The following is a 27,407-nucleotide window of genomic DNA, read 5'->3' on the forward strand; positions in this document are numbered from 1 at the left end:
CAGGAGCCTGAGCCACATGTAAGAGGACTGTTGGCCTCTTACTAAAACTCAGTGGGGATGTTTTGGTTGGCCATCTCCCAGTACCAAAAGAAAGGGGAAGGGTCTGTGGGAAACCAGGACTCTGAGACTGACAGTCCTGGGGCAATGGGGAGGGGCCAACACTCGAGGTCAGCCTGATTGACAGGGCAGGCAGGCCAATGAAGGAGTCAGGAGGTTGAGGGTCCCGTCCGCCATATGAGGGGAGCTGCCTAAGCCAGAGTGGGCAAAGCTAAGGAGAGAGCAGGAGCCTGAGCTCCGCTGGGGGTGGAGCCAGAGGGGCCAGAGGAGCAGCCCAGGGAACTGGAAGAAGAGTGTGAGTGGAGCTGAGGCTGGAGCTGGAGCTAGGGCTGGAGCAGTCCAGAGCCGAGTGCAGTGAGCAGCTGGGCAGAGTGAAGGGGGACTCTGGGCAGAGGGCCCAGCCAGGGAGACCCCACCAGCCAAGAGGCCTTGCAGGCTGCACTAGGAGGGAGGGATCATAACCCCCACAAGCGGGGGGTGTCCTGATGCTGGGAAGAAGGGCCCTGCCACCTAGAGTCTGAGGGCGTATGGCCACCGCCAGAGTAAGTGTCTGACCTGCAGCATCCCTGAAGCACAGATTGTGACTGTGAGGGACAGGTAGGAAGGAGTCTGGGGTGGCCGTGGAAGCAGAGCTTAACTGCTTGTCGTAAGGTCCCTGGACTGATGCTCAGAGGAGAGGCAGACCCAGTTCCCCTGCTGGCCATGGGAAAGGTAGTGTGGGAAAGCCCTGACACAATGGGGAAGGACCTGGGCTAGGGAACGAACCCTGGGAGGTGTGGCTCTGCACTGGAGCGGGAGGACAACCCTGTCAAGCCTGGGAAGGGGTGAGGAGTCTGGAGCAGTTACTTAGGGCAGGGATCTATTTGATGTCTGTTTGATTGCAGTTTACTGGACTCTTTGTTCACCCTGGAACGGGGGCTCACAAGGACCTGACCAGAGGGCTGAGTCTCTAGAAGAGAGACACCACAGGGCCATAGCAGCTGTCGGCACGGGCTGCTAGAGGAGGAGATGCTGCTAGGAGCGGGTGCGTCTCCTACAGGGCATGTGTGAATTGAGAGGGGTGGGGCTCACACCGGCTCCTTATGGCACAGGGGTCCACATCACAAAGCCTGTGCCAGTCAGCCTGGCCAGCAGGGGGTCGGAATGAACAGGGCCATAGAGCTCCACCCACAGCAGGCCTGGGCATGGGGCAGGGCAGCTAGTGGAGGGGCTGTGTGGGAATGTCACCCTGCCACTGCCCGGCCTGCACCTGCTTTGCGGCTGAGTAGAAGACACCAGTCTGCAGGGTGGCTAATGAGGCACATCTTGCCAGCGTGATGTTTTCTTTGTACAAAAATTAATTAAAAAACATCCCTGTCCTGGAAGTTGCACTTAGCTCACAGCAAGCGTTCACCTGGGGGCTTTCCTCCAACTGCAGCAATGTCATTCATACCGTCGGCAAGCAAACATGGGGTTTAGAGCCACCATTGACACAGGCCATGATAAAATCGCTGTGCCCTGCTTATGACTGTCTGCAATTATTGCACCCAGGCTGCAGCTCGCTTCTTGTAGGAAAGCGTGCCACATGCTTGCTTCATTGCCACCCCATTCACACAACCTGAGAGCACCACGTCGGGGAGACGAGAGGAGACAGTTTTTAAAAAGATGTTTCCTTTTATCACCCCCATTAACGGTCCAGCCCCGTAACTCCCAGCTGGGCGCTCACAGAATAAACCCCAGCACAGAGGCTCCTAGCCTGAGGAAAAAAATGGCTGTGATTTGTCCCAGTTGGTTGCACACTAATGCAAACTGGAAGCGACAATGGCCTAATTTTATAGCTCAGGGAGATGGTATGAGACTAATTGCTGTCTCCCATTTTCAGTGACTATTGCAGATTATATGAATTAACCCATCTGAAATTAATTTGGTTAATGTTCTTTATGATGCTTGCATTGGCTTGGTCCCCAGCAGCAGGTGCTTCTCCCAGCCAGGCCTGCCTGGGGCACAAACATGGAACTGCCTGCACTGCACTCATGGCCCTGATACTGGCAACCAGGTCCCAGGTCAAAGCAGCCAGCCCTGGCCAGCTCAAAGCACAGTGCCAACTAAAGGAACATGGGTGAGCCCAGCCCAGCTCAAGTCAGGGGCAGCCCTGGCTCTAGGGATGGAAGGGCCAGGAGGATGAGCTATAGCACAGCAGAGCAGGGGGCTCCCCCATAAGCTTAACTGGGGCCGTTATTTCTTCTGTGGGTGGGGGAGCTCTGGAGAGAAGTGCCCCAGGGCGCCCCCAGTGCAATTTGCTCGTGGCACAGAGCCCCTGCAGACTGCTCCAGATAAGGGCGAGAGAGGGAGCTGCCTCTGCTTGGCAGCATCAGGCATAGGCACACAGCTCTCCAGCACTCCCAGTGCTGCTGTAGCCATGACCATCACTGCAGACTGATTGGTTTTTCCTGCCCCCACTGGCCTGGGGAGGCTGGGCCCATGCACGCATCATCCCTGTGACCTTTATGGGCCAAATCAAACCCTGCATGACTCCAGGGTGGTCAGTGGGGCTATAGATGTGTCTACAGCAGATTGCTGTTCACAGCATGTCACAGGCTGCCATTGGCCAGCTGTGGAAGGGCCCTGGCACTCTCCACTGTAGTGCCGCATCCTCTGAGCCTCTAGCTGCTCCCCAGCTTAGCCCCTATTCTGCACTGGGGGCCAGTGCAATCTATGGCACCTGCTGGGTTTGCTAGCACAGACTGAATGCTCTAGTTTAAACGCAGAGGAACCCACCAATATCTCCTACCACACACACATACACGTGCACATGCAAGTGCATGCGTACATACACATGCATGCACACACACACACGTTCACACATGCTTATGTGCTCCTGAGCCAGTCTGCCTGCGCCAGGGCCCCGCAGGACCAAGCCACCCACTCCCAGCAATGAGATCAGGTCTGACACCCTCTCCCGTGCGATGGGGGGAGAGTGCTGTGCGTGTGGAGCTGCAGGCTAATACCCACTGGTCCCGCGTCCCTACTGGACCCTGAGATCCCAGTGGGGCTGCCAAGCATGAGAGGGGCATACGAGCATCAAGCCCTTCCCTGGGGCTTGGTCTCCAGTGCTGAACTGAGAGCGCTGGGCACTGGGACAAAGGCATTTCCTAGTGAGCCCAGTCTCTCCCGCACGCCTGCGGGAGGTCCACCAGAGCCGCGGGACCAGTGAGCGGCAGTGAGCGTGCTTGGGGTGGCAAAATGTCTAGAGCCGCCCCTGCCAGCAGGGAAGATGTGTGCAGGCCAAGGATACGTGTCTCCGGACAGCTGATGACACAGGCAGGGAGAGTGGGCTGTAAGTGCCCTCCCTGCTTGGGTCACTGGCTGCAGGCGCTGTGCTGTGCTGTGCTGTGGGTGACGGCCCATGTCTGTGTGTGGGGCTCAGACTGCTTTCCCGGTCCTGGATCAGGGTCCCACTCCCTCTGTAAGGGCTCTCTCGAGTGGCATGTCATCTCTCATCAGCATTGGCCTTCGCTCTCCATCTCCCAAGCCAGATGGTTTTGTTCATCACAAGAGGTTTGGATGGGGAAGGCTCCAAATTTCCCATTGCACTGTCTGTCTCTGCAAGCTGACCAATTAGGAGCTATGCAATTAACCTGGGGACTATCTTCCTCCATATGCTACTGAGATATGTAGATGTTCTCCCGCTTACTGTAGGGTCACCGAGATATGGATCTGGCTCAGCTTTGGGATAAAGATGAGGTAAGAGACGATAAATGGGGTTTATCCAGGCCCAATGACATGTCTGTGATCTTCCCCACATGCAGCAGCCCCAGTTCACATAGTCTGATCAGGCATGGGCACAGCTTAGTGGCAAGGTCTGGCCACGTGTGGAGAACCAAACACCTGCCAGTCACCACGTAAAATGTAATTCCCAGGAAACTACAAACAGCGCACCATGGCAAACACCTCCTCCACTGTGCATACTGCATGATGCAGATCTGATGTAGATCTCTCATGTGCTGGGATTGAGGCTACTCCAGATTTACATGGTATAAGGTCTGAGACCCAAATCAGGTGCCTAGTGTCAGAGCTAAGGGCTAAATGCTGATCCCATGTACATTGGTCTAAATCAGGAGTCGCTCCACTGAGCTCGGTGGAATTATACTGGGGTAACTGAGATCATACGAGCCCATAGGTGTTTAAATACTGGATCCCCACTAGAGGGCACCCTCCTCCTACTCTTTATCTGTGTGTTTCCAAGAGAAAAGAGCCAAACTCACTGGAAATGGTGTGGTTGTGACCAAACCTGGAGGGATATGGGGACCAGAGGCTTTGGAACTGCATGAACCCAGTGGGGTGATCCCCCCATGAAGGTCTTGTCTCTAGGAGGAGACTTTCTGCTTCCCTTGCTTTGCAAGCTCCTCTTCGAAAACCCATGAGCCTCTAGGGTTCCCAGCCTGGCCTGGTGCCCTGAGCCTTGGATATGAAATAAAAAACAACGGCGACACACTGACAGCTCCATGGGACTGGTGGTTAGTGCATGATGCTGACACGGGAGGGACTCTGCTGGTTGGAAGCCCCCTCATGCCCTAGCGCCAGGAAAAGGCAGCAAGCCCAAATACTGTTCTTGAGCACAACCCTCTGGCAGATGTGTCAGAGACAGGCTTTGGGCTCAGCTGGGTCTGCAGCACTAGACCGGGGCGGGGGCTGTGGCAGAGGGCCACTCAGCGGGGCATCACCCGGAGGGAAGGTGACATCACGGCACCATTTCTGGCTAAATTCTATACAGCCTGCCCGGGGGCACTGGCGAAAGGACCAGCCCAGGCCAAAAGGGACCTTAGAACTGCCACTGCACATGCCATTTTGAGAGCTATTGGAGATGTGCGCCCCATCAAAGCAAAGGCACCTCTGACTCCCACCAGAGCCGTTTACAGTCCAAGGCTCCAGACTACCAAGAAGCTGCACACTTAACACTATGAGGGTTCTTTTCTGGCATTTGCCCACCTCAGGTCCCTGGAGAGTCACGCTGGCATCTAAAGACTGCAGAAGGGCCCTGCTCAGCCCTGCAGAAACTCCTCTCTGAAAGAGCAGCTGCACAGACCAGCTGTGTTCCAGCTATGTCAGCCATACAGGGAATGCAGCTATGTGAGACAGATGCTTGTATATCTATCATTTTCTATAGAGATAGAAAGATAGTCATGTACCTTTATTTCCTATTTTTCTCACTGTCTCTGATACTATGGCATAGTATTAAAATGGAAAAAAGTCAATGATGGTTATGAAGGAGATTAGAGAGATACAATGTCAGATAGTAAACAGTCAGTATGAAAGTTTTAGCGTTCACTTAAATAGCTGAAAGCTAAGAAATAAAAATGATGACACAAGATGACAAAGCACCAGGTTTAATTTTTAAAGCAAATTTTGCTTAACATTTTCTACTGATGCCCAGGCAAATTTCCGTCTATGCAGAGCCCTTCCCTTCTATGGTGACAATGAATATACGATGTCAAGTAACACACAGACCGAAACAATGTTAATGTCAGCTTTTGCCTTTTGGCCCAGCTCCCCCAGCCGGAGCCCCACAACCCCACGGCCCCGCTCCCCAGGCCGGAGGGCAGCAAGTCCCGCGGTCCCGCTCCCAGGGCCGGAGCCGCGCAACCCCGCGGTCCCACTCCCCCAGCGGAGCGCGGCAAGTCCTGCAGCCCCGCTATTCCGGCCAGAGCACCGCAACCCCGGAGCCCCGCTCTCCCGGCCGGAGCCCCCCAACCCAAGAGCCCTGCTCTCCCCGCCGGAGGCCCGCAACCCCGCGGTCCCGCTACCCCGGCCCGAGCCCGGCAACCCCGTAGCCCTGCTCTCCCGGACGGAGCCCCGCAACCTCGCGGTCCCGCTACCCCGGTTGCAGCGCGGCAAGTCCCGCGGTCCCACTCCCCCGCCCGGAGCCACGCGGCCCCGCTACCCAGGCCAGATCCCCGCAACCCCGCGGTCCCACTCCCCCAGCCGGAGCCCTGCAAGTCCTGCGGCCCCACTCCCCCGGCTGGAGCCCCGCGGCCCCGCCACCCCGGCCAGAGCCCCGCAACCCGGCGGTCCCGCTCCCCCGGCCGACCGCGGTAAGTCCCGCAGCCCCGCTCTCCTGGCCAGAGCCCCGCGGCACCACTACCCGAGCCAGAGCACCGCAACCCCGCAGCACTGCTCTCCCGGCCGGATCCCTGCAACCCCGCGGTCCCGCTCCCCCGGCTGGAGCCCCGCAACCCCGCTCTCCCGGCTGGAGCCCGGAGGCCCGGCTACACCGGCTAGAGCCCCGCAACCCCGGAGCCCCGCTCTCCCGCCCGGAGCCCCGCAACCCCGCTACCCCGGTCGCAGCGCGGCAGGTCCCGCGGCCCCGCTACCTGGGCCAGAGCCGGAGGCCCGCAACCCCGCAGTCCCGCTCTCCTGGCCGAGCGCAGCAAGTCCCGCAGCCCTGCTACCCCGGCCGGAGCCCCGCAGCCCCGTTCCTTCTGGCGGAGCCCCGCAACCCCGCGGCCCCAGTCCCCCGCCCGAGAGAGGAAGTGCGGCTGCCCATCTCCCGCGGCCGGAGCCCCGCGGCCCCGCAACCCCGCGGCCCCGCTACCACCGCCGGAGCGCAGAAATCCGAAGTGCCGCCCGGAGAGTACATGCCCCACGAATCGGGCCCCACACTGGCTAAAGCCGACCCTGGATGCCACTGCCCGGAGCCAGGCCATCAAAGCATGGTAATGAGGAATCAAAGGGGAATCATTCACCCACTTAGGACATTAGCACTAATGCAATAATGACAAATAAGCCCTGCCCCGGAGAATATAAACCAGCATCATCTGGCTCTGCAGCAGGGTGGCCTGATGTCAGCATGGTGCATGGTGGCCAGCATCATATTAGGGGGGCAAAGACTAAAGATGCATTTGCAGGTGCATGCAGGGGGTCAGCAACAGAGGTCAGATGCAGAGTGGAAATGTGCCTCCATATCTGGTTAGGGTAGGTTGCTGGCTGGCTTCCTGGGGGCATTCCCAGCACCCCCGCTATCCAGGGGTACACAGTACATGCTGCTCCAAGAGCTGGATTGCTGAGGTTTTGTTTGCAGCTTGCCTTTTGGGCAAAAAGGCTGGTCCTACAAAAGTGGCGCTCCCCTAGCCCCAGATTGCTATACTGGGAGCGCCAGAAGTAGCTGGTGTAGCATTTTATATACATTGAGGTAAGTGGGTGTTTAGGGGCACTTTTTTTCTCAGGTGCTTCTGTGGCTGCTGTTTATTCAGTGTATAAATGGAAGTCTGGTGTCTCTCTGGACAAGGCTTAAGTGTAATTTTAGCTGGATGTAGTTAAGAGTGAGCTTTGTGTTATAAGTAACCCACTGGCTTCAGTCCAGGGCTCCTCAAACTAGCCTTGGGACTATCTTATCTGAGCCCCATCTGTTCCATAACTTGTGTTTGGTTTAGCCATGTTGCAGGGCTAGCTCTTGGGAGCCCAAACATAGTGACTCATTTCCTTTGTGCTATTAATGGGCAGATAAGAATGAAATGGAACTTAACGTCCTCTTGGCCGATGCAAACCGAACAAGGACATGGATTAGCATCGTGCTTCTTTCTCTCCTGCACTGTAAGTAGGGCCCCACCAAATTCACAACCATGAAAAATGCATCACAGACTGTGAAATATGGTCTTTTGTGTGCTTTTACCCTATGCTATACAGATTTTATGGGGGAGACCAGCATTTCTCAAATTGGGGGTCCTGGCCAAAAGGGAGTTGCAGGGGGGTTATTTTAGGGGGTCACAGCATTTCCACCCTTACTTCTGCGCTGCTTTCAGAGCTGGGTGGCCAGAGAGCAGCAGCCGTTGGCCAGACACCCAGCTCTGAAGGTAGCACCCTGCCACCAGCAAGACAAAAGTAAGAATGGCAGTACTGCAACCCCTCACCCCACAATAAATTTGCAACTTCCCAAACTCCTTTTTGGGTCAGGACCCCTACAATTACAACACCGTGAAATTTCAGATTTAAATAGCTGAAATCATGACAGTTATTGTTTTTAAAATCCTATGACTGTGAAATTGACCAAAATAGACCATGAATTTGGTAGGGCCCTAACTATAAGCCTAACTTCAGCCAGACTTTGTTATGCCGCTGAGTCCTGGCTTTGGCAGACATTTCAGCTTCTCTTTCCTGCATTCATTGAACTTGCCGGCCAATCGGTGCTCTCTAGATGGAGGGATGTTATTCTCTCCTCTTTAGTGTTCCCATCTCATCCACAGTTAAACTATGGGTTGACCGAAATTAGGATTGTACATGGCCTCCCCCATGTCTAGCTACTTCCGTAAACCTGTCTAAGCAACTATAGTCCTCTGAAGACATTGCCTTTGTCACTGGAAGAACTCGGAGCCTCCTCCTCTCAGCAAATCAGTGAAAGAAACTGCACCAGCGCTTATTCTGGAAAAATAACTGATGCCAAAACCGATGACCTAGGCCACTGGCTCTCAGCCTTCCCAGACTGCTGTACCCCTCTCAGGAGTCTGATTTGTCTTGCCTATCCCCAAGTTTCACCTCACTTAAAAACTCCTTGCTTACAAAATCAGACATAAAAATACAAAAGTGTCTCAGAACACTGTTACTGACAAATTTCTCATTTTTATCACATAATTATAAAATAAATCAATTGGAATATAAATATTCGGTGTATCATATATAGAGCAGGATAAACAAGTCATTGTCTGTATGAAATGTTAGTTTGTACTGACTTTGCTAGTGCTTTTTGTGTACCTGCTGTAAAATTAGACAAACATCTAGATGAGTTGATGTACCCCCTGCACACTGCCCACATTATGCTTATAAGAAGCACACGGGATCTTTTTCAGGGGAAAAGGCAATACGATGCATTTATTGATGATACAAGAATTAGCATATGCATTCGATATGCACATTGGAGGATTGGACCAAAAGAAATCTAATGATGTTCAACAAGGACAAGTGCAGAGTCCTGCACTTAGGAAGGAAGAATCCCATGCACAACTACAGGCTGGGGACCGACTGGCTAAGCAGCAGTTCTGCAGAAAAGGACCTGGGGATTACAGTGGATGAGAAGCTGGATATGATTCAGCAGTGTGCCCTTGTTGCCAAGAAGGCCAAAGGCATATTTGGCTGTATTAATAGGAGCATTACCAGCAGATCGAGGGAAGTGATTATTCCCCTCTATTCGGCACTGGTGAGGCCACACCTGGAGTACTGTGTCCAGTTTTGGTCTTCCTACTACAGAAGGGATGTGGACAAATTGGAGAGAGTCCAGCGGAGGGCAATGAAAATGATTAGGGGGCTGGGGCACATGACTTACGAGGAGAGGCTGAGGCAACTGAGGTTATTTAGTCTGCAGAAGAGAAGAGTGAGGGGGGATTTAATAGCAGCCTTCAACTACCTGAAGGGGGGTTCCAAAGAGGATGGAGCTACGCTGTTCTCAGTGGTGGCAGATGACAGAACAAGTAGCAATGGTCTCAAGTGGCAGTGGGGGAGGTCTAGGTTGGATATTAGGAAAAACTATTTCACTAGGAGGGTTGGGAAGCACTGGAATGGGTTACCTAGGGAGGTGGTAGAATCTCCAATCTTAGAGGTTTTTAAGGTCAGGCTTGACAAAGCCCTGGCTGGGATGATTTAATTGGGGTTGGTCCTGCTTTGAGCAGGGGGTTGGACTAGATGACCTCTTGAGGTCTCTTCCAACCCTAATCTTCTATGATTCTATTATAATAGCATAAAAGTCAAAAGTCAAAAAGAAACACTTTGACAATTTCCAATTGCAATTTTCAACAAAATCAAATAACTTCCTGCAAAACATTTCTATTTTGTGGAATCAGCATTTTGCAACAGGAAAACTCTTCTGTCACAAAATGTTAGACCAGCTATAGTTTTGCTGACTCTTCTTCAATGCAGTGTGTGCATTGGGGTGTGTGGGAAACCCAGCACCCCACCCTTCAGCTACTTCTCTCTTCATAGACCCCAGGAAGTTTGAGAGAGGTTCTGTTTCCATAAAATGAGTGAGAGAGTCATTTGACTCAAGTTGCTGATGCTGTTAGCTGAGCTTTAAAGCTTTTCTCAAGCAAAATAATGGCTCACACAGCACTTGCAGCCAGCTTTGGTGTTTGCATTAGCTTGTGGGGTGTACCATAATGTGGGAAGACACAGGTGAATTGTGTTGACTTCAGTGTTGAAGAGGAAATGGTAAAAGCTGGTGGGGAATAATATATAACGAGATTCACCTTTTGGCACTTTAACCAATGAGCATTCATTAGAGCATGCAGAGCTGGGTTTGTACATTAGGTTCAGGTGGCTGTATCAGATACAATCAATTCCTTGCAATTGCAGGGGGCAGGCAGCGTGGACCGCGGCAGCCTCCTGTCATTTCCTATGTGTCCATTAACTTTCAGAGAAGTTCACATGTGGTGAGGCTGGCTCTGTGGGTGTGGATATCACAGGCAACTACAGCCCCAGATGCTAGAAGACAGGGTGCTCCAAAGGATAGGGAACTAAGCTAGGAGTCACAAGACCTGGCTTTCATTTCCATCTCTGCCATGATGACCTGGAACAGGACACTTTACTTCTGGAAGCCTCAGTTATCTTGCCTGTGAAAAGGGCTCTAGGGGTGATCCCGGCAATTACAGACCGGTAAGTCTAACGTCGGTACCGGGCAAATTAGTTGAAACAATAGTTAAGAATAAAATTGTCAGACACATAGAAAAACGTAAACTGTTGAGCAATAGTCAACAGTGCCACTTGCCCGCACTTAGAAGATGCTTTGAGATCCTTGGTTGCTGAGCATTGCTTTTATTGTAAGGTCTCCACATGACACTGCAGCTAAGCCCCAAATGCTCCTGTTTATAGCAGAATGGAAGGGGCTGGGAAGAGCAAAACTCAGCTTTGCTGGCTGTCAAGCCGGAGCTCCAGCCCCAGCTCCTGCTTCCTTAATGCTGCTACTGGAATGCTCCTGACTGTTTGTATCTCTCTCCTTCCCTTCCATCTTCCCAGGTTTTTGACTCTTCCCTGAAAATGCAATGTTACTTTCTCCCACCCTCTCCCTCTGCCCTTTGCTCAGCAGTCTCTGGCTTCTCACCCACTCATAGCAAAATCATAGGCAATGTGCCATGCCAGGGCCCAAAAGAGAACCTCAGACATGCAGATGTAGCCAGACCTGGAAGGACTCTTCAGCTGCTAGTCAGAGAGCAGTAAGTACTGCTGGGTCAAAGGGGCAGGGGAAGGTGCCGTCCCACCTACAGAGTTAGCCTGGTGAGGGACACAGTCCTGCATAACATTCTCATAAGTAAGATGGAGAAATGCGGGCTTGGCAGAACTACCATTAAGTGGATACATAATTTGTTAAACACCTGCAAACAAAAGAGTAACTATTAATGGAATGATGTCGGTTTGGAGGGAGGTCTCAAGTGGAGTTCCACAGGGATCTGTTCTGGACATGGTGTTCTTTAACATCTTTATTAGTGACCTGGATGTAGGTATAGAGAGCATACTGATCAAATTTGCAGATGACACAAAGCTAGGGTGGTTGCCAACACTTTGGATAGAGCTAAAATTCAAAAGGGTCTTGATAAATTGGAGAACTGGGCTATAGACAACAAAATGAAATTCAACAAACACAAATCATAGAATCATAGAATTCAAGATCAGAAGGGACCATTATGATCATCTAGTCTGACCTCCTGCAAGATGCAGGCCACATAAGCCGATCCACCCACTCCTTAGCAAGCGACCCCTGCCCCATGCTTCGGAGGAAGGCGAAAAACCTCCAGGGCCATTGCCAATCTTCCCTGGAGGAAAATTCCTTCCCGACCCCAAATATGGCGGTCAGCTGAACCCCGAGCATGCGGGCAAGACTCTCCAGCCAAACCCTCTGGAAAAGATTATATCATACCATTGACCCATTGTACTATTTACCAGTGAGGCACTTAATTGACCTATTGACTAAGCCCGTTATCCTATCATACCATCTCCTCCATAAACTTATCTAGCTTAATCTTAAAGTCATGGAGGTCCTTCGCCCCCACTGTTTCCCTCGGTAGGCTGTTCCAGTATTGCACTCCCCTGATGGTTAGAAACCTTCGTCTAATTTCAAGCCTGAATTTCCTGACTGACAATTTATATCCGTTTGTCCTCGTGTCCACATTAGCACTGAGCTGAAATAATTCCTCTCCTTCCCTGGTATTTATCCCTCTGATACTTAAAGAGTGTGATCATATCTCCTCTTATCCTTCTTTTGGTTAAGGAAAACAAACCGAGCTCCTCAAGTCTCCTTTCATACGAAAGGCCTTCCATTCCTCGGATCATTCTAGTGGCCCTTCTTTGTACCTGTTCCAGTTTGAATTCATCCTTCTTAAACATGGGAGACCAAAACTGCATACAATACTCCAAATGAGGTCTCACCAACGCCTTATATAACGGGACTAGCACCTCCTTATCCCTACTAGAAATACCTCGCCTAATGCAACCCAAGACCACATTAGCTTTTTTAACGGCCACATCACATTGCCTACTCATAGTCATCCTACGATCAACCAGGACTCCTAGGTCCTTCTCCTCCTCCGTTACTTCCAACTGGTGCGTCCCTAGCTTATAACTAAAGTTCTTGTTAGTCATCCCTAAATGCATAACCTTACACTTCTCACTATTGAATTTCATCCTGTTACTAATACTCCAGTTTACAAGGTCATCTAAATCTCCCTGGAGAATATCCCGATCCTCTTCCGAATTGGCAATACCCCCCAACTTGGTGTCATCCGCAAACTTTATCAGCCCACTCCTACTCTTGGTTCCCAGGTCAGCAATAAATAGATTGAATAAAATCGGACCCAAAACCGAGCCTTGAGGAACTCCACTGGTAACCCTCCAACCGGACAGTTCCCCTTCAATACTACCCTCTGCAGTCTCCCTTTAACCAGCTCCTTATCCACCTCGGGAGTTTCATGTCGATCCCCATCATTTCCAATTTAACCCGTAATTCTTCATGCGGTACCGGATCAAACGCCTTACGGAAATCCAGATATAGTAGATCCACCGCATTTCCCTTGTCTAAAAATCTGTTACTTTCTCAAAGAAGGAGATCAGGTTGGTTTGGCACGATCTACCTTCGTAAATCCATGCTGTAATCTATCCCAGTTGCCATCGGCCTCATGCTCCGAACCACTCTCTCTTTAAGATTTTTTCCATGACTTTGCATACTACAGATGTTAGACTAACAGGCCTATAGTTACCCGGTCACTTTTTTCCCTTCTTGAATATAGGAACTACATTAGCTAATCTCCAGTCAGTCGGTACAATCCCCGAATTTAGGGATTTATTAAAGATTATCGCTAACGGGCTAGCAATATCCCTCGCCAATTCCCTTAATATTCTAGGATGAAGATTATCCGGGCCCCCCGATTTACTCCCGTTAAGCTGTTCAAGTTTGGCTTCTACCTCAGATACCGTAATGTCTACCCCCATATCTTCATTCCCATCGGTCCCTCTATCACTATTCCTTAGCCCTTCATTAGCCTCATTAAAGACCGAGGCAAAGTATTCGTTCAGATATTGTGCCATTCCAAGATTATCCCTAATCTCCACCCCGTTTAAAGTTTTAAGCGGTCCCACTTCTTCTTTCTTGGTTTTCTTCCTATTTATATGGCTAAAAAACCATTTGCTATTGGTTTTAATCCCTTCGCTAGGTCCATCTCCACTGCCGCTTTGCCTTTCTCACCGCTTCCCTGCACCCTCTGACCTCAATAAGGTAGGTTTCCTTGCTGATCCCTCCCATTTTCCACTCCTGGTACGCTTTCTGTTTTTTCTTAATGACCCCTCTAAGACGCTTGCTCATCCAGCTCGGTCTAAAACTGCTACCTACGAGCCGTTTCCTTCTCGGGATACATGCCTCTGACAACTCCTGCAACTTCAACCTGAAGTAACCCCAGGCGTCATCTGCCCTTAGATCCCTAAATATGTTAGCCCAGTCCACTTCCCTAACTAGTCGCCTTAATTTAGTAAAGTTAGCCCTTTTGAAATCGTACACCCTAGTCTCAGATGCACTATTGATTATCCTCCCATTTATTTGGAAACGAATTAGCTCATGATCACTCGAGCCAAGGTTGTCCCCTACAACAATTTCCTCAACAAGGCCCTCGTTACTCACCAAAATCAAATCTAAAATGGCATCCCCCCTCGTCGGTTCAGCAACCACTTGATGAAGGAATTCATTAGCTATCACGTCTAGGAAAAGCTGAGCCCTATTATTATTACTAGCATTTGTTTCCCAATCTATATCCGGGAAGTTAAAGTCCCCCATGATCAAGCAGTTCCTATTAGTGTTTACCTCCTTAAAAACATTAAAGAGCTCTCTATCCGTCTCCAAGCTAGATCCCGGCGGTCTATAGCACACCCCAATCACTATTCCGGGTGAGGCTCTGGTAGTTTTCTTCCCCAATGTGACCATTGCCCAAACAGACTCTGTATTATCCATTGCATTGCTAGTTATCTCATTACATTTCACCTCATTATTGATATACAGTGCTACTCCCCCACCTTTACCTTTGCATCGGTCTTTCCTAAACAGCACATACCCTTCCATACCTGTACTCCAGTCATGGCTACCGTTCCACCATGTTTCGGTTATTCCTACGATATCCGGTTTCAATTCCCGGACCAGGAGCTCCAGTTCCTCCATTTTGTTACCTAAGCTTCTCGCATTGGTGAACAAACATCCTAATTTTTCCTGTTGGGCTCCTCTCACTCTTTTCACCCAACTCGGTAGGGACACAGTACTTCCAGTATGACTTATAGATCTAGTATCCATCCCCCCCCTCTTCCTTACACGTAACCGCCCCCCTCTGGCTATATCTGTTGTTATCTTGTTGTCCTCACTCCCAATGTATAAATTTGGCGTGGAGAGCACCAGGACCTCTCCCGACCGTCTCCCCCCAGTGTCTAGTTTAAAGCTCTTTTAATCAGATGAGCCAGCCTCCCTCCTAGAAGTCTACTTCCTTCCCTACTTAGATGGAGCCCATCCCTTGAGAACAGTTGTCTGTCCCCAAAAGCCTCCCAGTGCCCATACATCCCAAAGCCCTCCTTGTAACACCACTCCCTCAGCCAACTATTAATCGTCATGATCCTCTCACCCCTTTGGCGCCCTTCCCTAGGGACAGGTAGAATCCCACTGAAGATCACCTGAGCCTCAATTTCCTTGAGCGTCTTACCCAACCTGGCATAGTCTCCCTTGATCCTCTCTAGCGAGAATCTAGCCGTGTCATTCGTTCCTACATGAAGGATGATCAAAGGGTTCTTACCCGCTCCTCTTAGGATCCTTTTCAATCTCAGGTCCACATCCCGTATTTTAGCACCCGGTAGACAGCACACCCTTCTGTTCTCCGGATCGGCCCTGGTCACAGGCCTGTCCAACCTTCGCAGTATGGAATCCCCAATAACGTAGACCTGTCTTTGCCTGGGGACAGCACGGTCCTCTAACCTATCCCCTGTTCCCCCTGGTTGCAAGCTCCGTCCATTCCTATCATCCCTTGTGGTTCCCCTTAAGCCATCCTGTATCCTCCCTGGGCCCAAACTTGGTGCTACCTCCATCGACTCCTCCCCTTTTTCTATGGGACTGGCCGCTCGTCTCTTTTTCTTTGGCCTCCCACTGTCAGCTACCACTTGCTGTACCCCTTCCTCATTCTCCAAACCTTCAAACCTGTTCCTTAGCTCAATTTCCCCCTCACTGGCTCTTCTTTTCCTTGGCCTGCTTCTCACGGTCACATGCTTCCACCGCACATCCTCCTCCTCTGGTGGTCCCCCCTCCTTGGCCTCAGCCCCTGCTCCCCCCTGTGCCCCTGGGCATTCCCCTTCAGTTACTGCTTGCCATTGCTCCATCAGCCTCTCAAACCCCCTTCTATTCTCTATCAGGGTTTCTACCTGCAGCTCTAGGCCCTGGATCTTTTCCTCCAGCAGCTCTATTAGGCGACATTTCATGCATATATAGTACTGTTCTGGGTCCCCTGCTAGGACCAGGTACATACCACAGCTGCTGCATGCTCTCATCCTTGGTGTGTCCTCTGCTGCTTGGCTCATGGCTGCTCCTGTCTTGGCTCCGCTTGGTGTTCTTCCCTGGGGTGCACGGTGCTGCCCCTTCCACCTCCCCCTGCCAACTCCCACGCTAACTCCCCTGTTGGCAGCCCTGTTTGCTGCCTCCTGTGCCGCTGCCTGGCTGGGCGGCCGCTTTTATAGGCCCCTCCTAGCCTGGCTCCTCCCCCTACTCAGGGCTCAGCCAATCCTGGCTCAGCTGCCCCTTCAGCAGCCTGCCCCTCCGGGCCTCTACAGCGAGATACAAACACTACACAAACAGACGCAAAGACACTCACCTGCTCCTCCAATGGGAACTCCCACGCTAACTCCCCTGTTGGCAGCCCTGTTTGCTGCCTCCTGTGCCGCTGCTCGCAGCTGTGCCGCTGCCTGGCTGGGCGGCCGCTTTTATATGTAAGGTGCTACACTTAGGGAAGAAAAACCAAATGCACAAATACAGAATGGGGGATAACTGTCTTGGCAGCAGCACTGCTGAGAAGGATCTGGGAACTGTGGCAGATCACAACCTCAACATGAGTCAGCAATGCAATGCTGTTGCAAAAAAAGCAAATGCAATTTTAGGTTGCATTAACAGAGGCATGCAAGTCATGGGAGGTGACATTACCAGTCTACTCGGCACTGGTTAGGCCTCAGCTGGAGTACTGTGTCCAGTTTTGGTCACTAATGTATGGAAAGGATGGGGAGAAACTGGAAAGGATCCAGAGGCGAGTGACAAAGATGATCAAAAAGAGATGGAATGTGAGCAATATGGGCTTTCCCTTCACCCTCCCACTTCCCTGGTTCTTGTCACACAGACAGCAAGCAGCAAAAGACCAGAAGTCTGAAGTGCAGACTGCGATGTTTATTGGATTTAGTTTCCGAGCAGCATATTCCGAAGCCCTTCATACCAGTCAAGCTTATCTCTATATGTCGATAGAGTCTGTTCCCCAGTGTCCCCCTTCCCGGCTCTGACGCCACAGATCGTTTACCCCGTTTCTCCCTTAGAATCATAGAATATCAGGGTTGGAAGGGACCTCAGGAGGTCATCTAGTCCAACCTCCTGCTCAAAGCAGGACCAATTCCCAACTAAATCATCCCAGCCAGGGCTTTGTCAAGCCTGACCTTAATAACCTCTAAGGAAGGAGATTCCACCACCTCCCTAGGTAACCCATTCCAGTGATTCACCACCCTCCTAGTGAAAAAGTTTTTCCTAATATCCAACCTAAACCTCCCCCACTGCAACTTGAGACCATTACTCCTTGTTCTGTCATCTGGTACCACTGGGAACAGTCTAGATCCATCCTCTTTGGAACGCCCCTTCAGATAGTTGAAGGCTGCTATCAAACCCCCCTCACTCTTCTCTTCTGCAGACTAAATAACCCCAGTTCCATCAGCCTCTCCTCATAAGTCATGTGCTCCAGCCCCCTAATCATTTTTGTTGCCCTCTGCTGGACTCTTTCCAATATATCCACATCCTTTCTGTAGTGGGGGGGCCAAAACTGGAAGCAATATGCCAGATGTGGCCTCACCAGTGCCGAATAGAGGGGAATAATCACTTTCCTAGATCTGCTGGCAATGCTCCTACTAGTGCAGCACAATATGCCATCAGCCTTCTTGGCAACAAGGGCACACTGTCCACTGTAATCTCCAGGTCCTTTTCTGCAGAACTGCTTCTTAGCCAATTGGTCCCCAGCCTGTAGCAGTGCATGGGATTCTTCTGTCCTAAGTGCAGGACTCTGCACTTGTCCTTGTTGAACCTCATCAGATTTCTTTTGGCCCAATCCTCCAATTTGTCTAGGTCACTCTGGACCCTATCCCTACCTCTTCCCCCAGTCTAGTGTCATTTGCGAACTTGCTGATGGTGCAATCCATCACATCATCCAGATCATTAGTGAAGATGTTGAACAAAACTAGCCCCAGGACCAACCCTTGGGGCACTCTGCTTGATACTGGCTGCCAACTAGACATGGAGCCATTTTTCATTACCCGTTGAGCCGGATGATCTAGCCAGCTTTCTATCCACCTTATAGTCCATTCATCCAATCCATAGTTTTTAAACTTGCTCCATAATGTAATACCAGTCAGCTCTGTGTTCTTGGGGAACCAGGGCGCAGTATCCATCCTGCCTGACTCATGAAAGATACTCCCACACCAGCCTCTGCTTAAACCAAAACCCATCAAAGAAAAGACTTGTGGAGAGCAATGAAGGGCGGTGGGAGACACACCTAGACACCTCCTGGCAAGGGTGACAAGATTAAGACATCTCCATTAGCATACAGAATGAAGAACAGAGACAACTCCCCTAGCCTCATCTACATGAAACATGGGACAGGGAGACATCTCAATTTGCATACAGAATGGAGAACAGAGAACCGCACTGAACTCTGGGACCAGAAAAAGCAGGGAAGCACTGCATCATAGGAATCTCCACTCCAGATGTTAATGGACATATGCCTGCCCACACCCAGCTCAGCAATTATCAGATCAATTCTAGTAATGAATCCTTGATTGATATCCAAAATACTGAAGCAGCCTAGTTGCAGTGTAAACTCCCTGGAAGAAAGCACCACCCATAGCCAAGAGTGATTAGCTCCTATTGTCTAGCCTAAAGAAAACCCTTGAGTCATCAGTTTACCTATAAACAAATCTAGTGTTTTCCCTTGAACTATTGCATTTTCTCTACAAAAATCCCTACTCATCCTCCAGTAAGTGTTCTGATGCTTAGGCTATGGCTACACTTAAACTTCAAAGCGCTGCCGCGGCAGCGGCGCGCGCAGCGCGCGCGCGCGCTAAGTGTAAAGCGCCGCCAGAGCTGAAAACTCTCCCTCCCCGCCCCGCTCTCCCCCTCCTCCCCTGAGGGGACGACGGCTGCGGCTGGGCTCGCGCGGCTTGGCTGGCTGCTGATTACACTGGCGCTTTGCTTTGCAGCGCTGCAGAGGTGTGCAGGTGTGTTTTTGCACCCTGCTTGCACGCTGTGCAAATTAGCTCCTCAGATCCAAACTATGCATTGTTCCACTGGGACTCCATATTCTCCTGACCGATCATGCTGAGGACTCTGCCTGTCTCCTGCCCTCAGGACCCTGAGCTACCACCATCACCCGGGAACCCTGACCAGTTCAAGCTTCAGGGAGCAGTGAGATCCCCTTCTCTCTCTCTCTCTGTTTTCCTTTCTACCTTAGGTATTAACCTTTAATAATGTATGTTATGTTGGTTTAGCCCTCCTTGTGTAGTTATCACTATTATTCAATAAATAACTTTTATGGTTAAGTTGGTTGCTTCTCTCTCTCTTGCTGAACTTTACTCTTTTGTGTTTTTAGCTTCCCCCATTCACTCTACAGCAATGCTTCTTTTACCTAAGCTAAAGATCCCTGCAGCTCCCAAAATACTGTGGGGTTTGCTCATCAAGTAGGTTACTGCTGGTACAATTGTGATGTGAGAGTGTCGTGGGGATAGGGACGTGCTGAATCTGGGACGCACAAAGGTAACGCCTTGAAAGTGCTGCTTGACCCAGTCCATGGAGCCCAGCGACATATAAGGAGAGGCAGCTTGAAAGTGCTGCTTCATCCAGCCAAGGAAGTCCAGAGACATATAAGGGGTCAGCCTGACAGTGCTGATTGACCCAGTCCGCCCAGACTTGCTCTGTGAATGTATGTGTGGGTGTGTTCATCAGGTTCTGGGGCTGGAGAAACCCAGCCCTAGGGAACCTAGGTCCTGCACGATAGCTCCATTGGGAGGGGATTTGCAGAAGGGAGAAGTAGAGCTCCATATGAAAACACAAGCAGTACATTGATAGAATTACAGACAGACCTCCCTCCCCGAGAAGAGTAACCCAAATAAATGAGCATACCCCAAAGTAATGGGCAAATCTAGTAACAATATGGCAAGGCACCTCCTTCGTTTCGCCAGACTTAGTGCTTCCCCCTCTGGTGATGGCAGGACTGGGGTAATCAGCCCTGCTCAGGGCAGGGTTCGCCTTCCACCTTCTGTGCTGCCTTAGTCATTCTTTCAGAGTAGGCCTGAGGGTCAGCCTAAGGGGTGATCCTCCACCAAATAAAAAGGAAACAGTCTCATAACCAAAAATCCCAAGGGGGTACTTTTAGCTGCCCCCCTCGCTGGTTCAGAGTATCATCCTGTTAGTTTGCCCTAGGATGTCAGTCCTTCCCCTAGCAAGCACTCAGGTTTGCCTATTTTCCCTATGGGAAGAAGCACAGCCTCTCGGCCTGGAAAAGCTTATTTACCTACTGCTAGGGTGACAGATAGCAACTGTGAAAAAATGGGACAAGGAGTGGGTGGTAAAAGAAAAAGTCCCAAAAAAATGGGGCTGTCCCTATAAAAATAGGACATCTGGTCACCCTACCTACTGCCCCTAGCCTGGTAACAGCTTGTCTCTCTCTCTTCCCCTTTTCTCTGCCCAGAGGAGGGATTTTTATAGGCCCCAGGCAGCCCTTAATTGGGATCAGGTGTTCCTAATTGACCTGAGGTAACCCCTTCTCAGCTTGAAGGGAAAAGGGCCTTTAACATTGTAGGGCTAATATATCAGCCTTCCAGAGGCAAAATCCAAGGCTCTGAAGGATAAAAAGGGTGTCTTGAAAGGAGTCCACAGTCACAAGTAGTAGTAAATCAGGACATCTTCCACCTTCAGGAAGCCCAAAACTTTACAATTACAGAGACAGTCAAATAGCCTAGAAAGAGTGCTCCTCGGAGAAACAAACTTGACCACTATGCCATTATCAAGTCCCCTCTGACCACAGAGTCAGCCATAAAGAAGATAGAGGATAACACCCTGGTCTTCATCGTAGATATCAAGGCCAAGAAACATCAGATCAAGCAGGCTGTCAAGAAACTGTGTGATATTGATGTGGCCAAGAATCAACACATTGATCTGTCCCGATGGTGAGAAAGAAGGCTTATGTCCGTCTTGCTTCAGACTATGATGCATTGGATGTAGCCAACACGATTGGAATAATCTAAAGTGCATCCACCAAGAGCTGGGAAGATGAGATAAGAAACTTTGTAAAACAAACAAACAAAAGACCCTCTTGCAGCCATCTGGCCTGACTTTGTCACAATAATATAATATAAGACAAAAGTCAGAATTATGAAGTCGAAGTGACCAATTATAGAATATTTTGATTTGCAAAAACTTCCAAGATTTCAGGTTTGTGTCCTGATTTGGCATGAAACAGAACGTTGAAATCTGAGAATTTCCTGCAGGACAGAACTTCGGTGTTCTGGACAACTCTCTGCACGGGTACAGAGCACTGCCAGTCAGGTTGGTAGCTAGAGCACGTACTCTTGATCTGCAGGCAGTCATGCCGACTGCTGCAGTGACTGAGTACGGTGCCTTGGCTGCAGCACACTGGGACTTGGCAGGTTTTGAAGATCTGAACCTCCATTTCTAGGTGTAGAAGGTGCTGGGTTGGCAGTGCTGGACACCAAATTCCTTCATTTATCCATAGAACAGGTGCAGCATGGGCAGCGCAGGGCAAGTCTCCCCCTCAATATCCCAGTGCCCTTGTACCTCATCCCAGCCCTGGAGGGACTCTACATGTAGGAGTGGGAGTGGGAGTGGAGCTCAATCTCCATGGCCCATTCAGTTCCAGGCCTCTCTGCTGAAGCAAACAGTTGGTGGTTTCTGAGATATGGACACCTTCATTTGGATTTTTGTGACCCACCCAGTTTGTCAGTGACTGACCCTCAATAACCAGCACTGATGAGGCTGTGGGGCACAACTGCTGTCCCACGAAAGCAGACCTTGCCCATTCTGCATGGCTGTCATGATGTTGGCCTGGATAGGGAGGGTGCAGTTGCTCTCTCTTTTAGCAGAGTTGCCTTCCCTGTGTTCATGTTGGTGAAGGAATGCAGGAGCCATCTCTGTCTCTCTTTAGGAATGTTGAGTTCTGCAGAGGAAGAGCAATTCTTTCTCTAACACTTCTGCTTCTGAATTTGAATAATGTGTTTTAATACAGCTAAATGCAAGGTCAAATATATAGGAATCAAGAATGTAGGTCACACTTAGAGGATGAGGGACTGAATTTTGGAAAGAAGTGACTCTGAAAAAGACTCAGGTATCCTAATGGATAGCTAAGGCTCTCAGTGGCTGAGAGACAGAGAATGCAATCCTTGGATAAATGAGCAGGAAGGTGGTGCTATCACTGTGTATGGCATTATGAGACCTTCAGCAGAATATTCTGGGTGGTTCTGATGCTCACGCTTTAAAAAGGATGTGGACAAACTGGAAAGTGTTCAGAAAAGAGTTACCAAAACAATTCAAGGTCTGAAAAACCTCCTGTCGAGTCAGAGACTCAAGCTCAGCCTAGCTAGTTTATCTAAGAGAACAGTCAGAGGTGGGTTGAGCAGCTATAAGGACTTACGCAGGAGAAGATTTCTGCTAGCAGAGGCTTCCTCTTCACTCTAGTGGCCAAAGGCAGAACAAGATCCAGAGGCTGGAAGCTGAACCCGAGACATTCAGGCTAGAACTAAGGTGCAGTTTTTTTAACAGAGTGGGGAATTAGCCATTGGAATCATTTACCTAGGGACATGCTGGATTCTCCCTCACCTGTAGGCAAGGTTGAGTGCCCTTCTGAATGAGATGCTTGAGTTCAACCATAGGTTACTGGGCTAGATGCTGGATTCTGTGGGGGAGGCTCTGTGGCCTGCACTATCCAGGCATCAGACAGGATAATCAGAACAGTCCCTTCTGGCCTTAAAATCTATCCCTCATCCTGGAGGAGAGGGGGCCTATGTAGCGGCATGCACAGGACTGCTCTGGGACTGCCTAGTCCTGCCTCCCCTGAGATGTGCCTCCATCACCTAACTAAGTATATGGCTGGGGCAAGGCAGAGCCTGTTCCAGGGTGAAAGGCAGATTCCTGCTAGTCGACTGACAGCTAGGATGCACAGCAGCAATAGCAAGAGGTCCCAGGGAAGAGAGCTGGCTGACAGGTCCCAAGCACAGGCTGGTGGACCAAACACAAAGGGACTTGTGAAACTCTCACTAGGGTATGTCTACACTGCGCGCTAAGCCTGGGCTCTGACTCAGGTTTGAGCCAAAACCCTGCTGCTGTCCGCACACAAATCAGTCTGACTTGGGGCAGCAAGCACTCAGGAGCTGGTCCTGCTCGGGGAATGGGTCAGACCCCAAGTCCCACTGTGACTCAGTCCAAGCCCTGTCACTTCACAGTGTGGGGACAGCTCAAGACACAGACCTGAATTAGAAGGTCTGTGTCATGCAGTGTGGACAAATTAGCATGGCTGCAAGGCCTGGATCCAGCAATTGCAAACCCAGGTTTACAATGCAGTGTGAATGCTCAAGCATGGGCTTGGAAACACCAGGTCCACAAGCCTGGGTTTCACAGACCCAGGTTTGTAATGCAGCCTTACTGTGACCAGAACTCCTTGTGTGCAATTGTGTGGTGGGGAAAAGGGGCTGCATGAGCAGCATCAGAAGTACTCTCAAAGCCAAGGCTGCAGGGGCAGGAGAAGGATTGCTGAATACTTTTTTGCAGTACTCCTTACCCCCAGCTCTAATTAGCATCAGTTCCTGACATGTCAGTGTCCTGGGAATCTAAGAGAGCCTGACACAGCTGCCCAAGGGTTTTCCAGGAGACACTGTTGTGCAGTGAACTTCTTAGCCTAGGTGAGGCAACTTTCAAATGCTTCTGCCTTTGGAAATAAAAGCCATTGGGCAGGGAGACAGGGTACATGTGTGTGCAAGAAGGAGTGGGGCATGTGAAAGGGCTGCAGAAACTACCTTGGGGATACTGTTCCTGTCAATAGAAGTCATTTCAGTTTTAAAATACACAGCAAGCCACATTAAGAGCTTGAAGTGACAGGCCATGATTACAGGTTTGCTGTGGCACTGATTGGCTGCATGATGACTTCTATTTGATGTCTGTCTTAATTTCTCAGGTTGCTCACAGCCCCTGCTGTCAGTCTTCCCTCCCTAATTATCCTTTTCCCCATTCTAGTATCTCAGCCAGAGCTCAGGGGGTCATCTCAGCCAAGCAGCACAGGAATTAAACGTAGTTCAGTAAAGGATTGCCTCTGCTCAGCATGCCCCAGGAAATTCAAAGATTCTAAGCCAGAAGGAACCATTATGATCATGTAGTCTGACATCCTGTGTAGCACACATCAAAGTAATTCCCAGACAAGAGCTTTTAAAAAACATCCAATCCTGATTTAAAAATTATCACTGATGGAGAATCCACCATGACCCTTGGTAACTTGTTCCAATGATTAATTACTCTCACTATTAAAAATTTACACCTTATTTCCAGTGTGAATTTGTCTAGCTTCCACTTCCAGCCATTGGCTTGTGTTAGACCTTCCTCTGCTAGTCTGAAGAGCCCATTATTATATATTTTTTCCCCATGTAGGTACTTATAGGCTGTGATCCAGTCACCCCTTTCTTTGTTAAGCTAAATATATATCGAGCTTCTTGAGTCTATCACTATAAGACATGTTTTCTAATCCTTTAATCAATACTCAACTGGAGTATTGTGTCCAGTTCTGGGCACCGCATTTCAAGAAAATGTGGAGAAATTGGAGAGAGTCCAGAGAAGAGCAACAAGAATGACTAAAGGTCTTGAGAACATGACCTATGAAGGAAGGCTGAAAGAACTGGGTTTGTTTAGTTTGGAAAAGAGAAGACTGAGAGGGGACATGATAGCAGTTTTCAGGTATCTAAAAGGGTGTCATCAGGAGGAGGGAGAAAACTTGTTCACCTAAGGATAGAACAAGAAGCAATGGGCTTAAACTGCAGCAAGGGAGGTTTAGGTTGGACATTAGGAAAAAGTTCCTAACTGTCAGGGTGGTTAAACACTGGAATAAATTGCCTAGGGAGGTTGTGGAATCTCCATCTCTGGAGTTATTTAAGAGTAGGTTAGATAAATGTCTATTAGGGATGGTCTAGACAGTATTTGGTCCTGCCATGAGGGCAGGGGACTGGACTCGATGACCTCTCGCGGTCCCTTCCAGTCCTAGAATCTATGAATCATTCTTGTGCCTGTTTTCTGAACCCTCTCCAGTTTATCAATATCCTTCTTGAATTGTGGGCAACTGAACTGGATACAGGATTCCAGCAGCAATGGTAAAATAACCTCTTTGCTCCCACTCAAGAGTCTTCTGTTCATAGATCCCAGGATTGCATTAGCCCTTTTGGCTACAGAGTCACATAGGGAACTAGTTCCACCAGCACCCCAAAAATCTCTTTCAGAGTCCCTGCTTCCCAGGATAGGATTCCCCCATCATGTCAGTATGGCCTACATTCTTTGTTCCCAAATGTATCTGTTTACATTTAGCCATATTAAAATGCATATTGTTTGCGTCCAGTTTACCAAGTCAAGGGCGGCTCCAGGCACCAGCATGCCAAGCGCGTGCCTGGGGTGGCAAGCCATGGGGGGGCACTCTGCCGGTCGCCGCGAGGGCGGCAGGCAGGTTGCCTTCGGCGGCATGCCTGCGGAGGGTCCGCTGGTCCCGTGGCTTTGGCGGATCTCCCGCAGGCATGCCGCCAAATCCGCGGGACCGGAGACTTCCCACAGGCAAGCCGCCGAAGGCAGCCTGCCTGCCATGCTTGGGGCGGCAAAATACCTAGAGCCACCCCTGATCAAGTTATCCAGATCGTTCTGAATCAGTGATCTGTCCTCTTCATTATTTACCACTGCCCCAATGTCTGTGTCACCTGCAAACTTTATCCGTGATGTTTTCTTCCAGATCCTTGATTAAGATGTTAAATAATGTAGGGCCAAGAACTGATGCCTGCAGGATACCACTAGAAAAAACAGATCCTCTCGCTAACAATTCCCATCTACAACTACATTTTGAGATCTACCAGTTAGCTAGTTTTAAATCCATTTAATGTATGTGAGACATTCCCCTGGTGTTATCTGGACTGGTGATCTGCTAGGTCACTTCAATCCTCGACTCTGGGACCCAGCCTTACCCTGCTCTGCTGTGAGAAGCCCCACTTCCGGGCTGCTCCCAGCTACATAAGTGAGCACTTTTGGCCAGCTGTTCCTTGTATTGTACAACTGAATAACACTAGCCAATATCTCTGGTCCCAGACCCCAGGAACCTCCATCTTGCAGTGTCCAGTTATGCCCACTGGACGCTGCAAGCTTATATAAGTCTGTCAATTTAACAAAGACATTGATATGTACCAGGCTTGTTATCCCAAAGGGAGTCTGACATGCTTCAAACCAATCACACTGCTTCAAGTAGAACAAATAAATACATTTATTAACTACAAAAGATAGATTAAGTGATTATAAATCAAAGCAGAACAAGTCAGATTTGATCAAATGAAATAAAACCAAAATGCATTCTAAGCTGATCTTAACACTTTCAGTGCCCTTATAAATTTAGATGCTTCTCACCACAGGCTGGCTGGTTGCCCTTCAGTCAGGCTCTCCTCTTTGATCAGCGCTTCAGTTGCTTGGTGGTGGTGTCTGTAGATGGAGCTGGAAGAGAGAGAGAGAGAGAGAGAGAGAGAGAGCGCACATGGCAAATGTCTCTCCTTTTTGTCATGTTCTTTCTTCCCTCTTGGCTTTGCTCCCCCCTTCAGAGTCAGGTGAGCATTACCTCATCACAGTCCCAAACTGACCAAGGGAATGGGGGTGACTCACTTGAGAGTCCAACATATCCTTTGTTGCTGCCTAGGCCAGTGTCTTTTGTTCCTGTGAGGCTGGGGTGGGTTTGTCTCATACATGCCCTTATGAGGTATGAACTGCCCCTCTGCTCCTGGACAGTTTTGCCTGGGCTTGTTTTAAGCCATGAGGACACATTTTCAGCATCATAACTATATTCAGGCAATTACAACCTATAGCATTAACAACAATGCTCAGTGCATTATGAACCTTTCAAAGACAACCGACATGACAAACTTTGCATTGGATACCACACAATCATATTAAAAGGATGAACGTGGGGGTGCAGGGTGTTCGAGGTACAAAGTGTCACATTATGCCAACTTCATTTTATAGCATTCTACTTTTTTAATCAAATACCAAGTCAGACACCTTACAGAAGTCTAAGTAGATTATGTAAACACTCATGTTTTTTCAGACAAATTTGTAATCTCATAAAAAAATATGAAGTTAGTTTGAAAGGATGTATTTTCCATAAACTCCTGTTGATTGGCATTAATTAAATTACCCTCTTTTAGTTCATTGAGTCCCATATCAGCTGCTCCATTATCTTGCCTGGAATTGATGTCAGGTTGACAGGCTAATCATTACTTGGGTCATCCTGTTTACCATTTTTAACTGGCACAATGTTAACTTTCTTCCAGTTTTCTGGAACTTCCCCAGGGCT

At 49.7% G+C, this 27,407-nt stretch overlaps 1 long non-coding RNA gene across 1 annotated transcript; it reads right to left on the reverse strand.

The window, feature by feature from the left end:
• Positions 1–20,884: 20,884 nt before the first annotated feature.
• LOC120372534 lies at positions 20,885–26,526 on the reverse strand. The gene is made up of 3 exons (XR_005585028.1): positions 26,471–26,526; positions 21,850–21,995; positions 20,885–21,083 (listed from the first exon to the last, which is right to left on the reverse strand). It is a non-coding gene; the product is annotated as an uncharacterized LOC120372534 (long non-coding RNA).
• Positions 26,527–27,407: the final 881 nt, after the last annotated feature.

This window comes from Mauremys reevesii, linkage group 9, assembly GCF_016161935.1.
Source record: "Mauremys reevesii isolate NIE-2019 linkage group 9, ASM1616193v1, whole genome shotgun sequence".
Lineage (NCBI taxonomy): Eukaryota > Metazoa > Chordata > Testudines > Geoemydidae > Mauremys > Mauremys reevesii.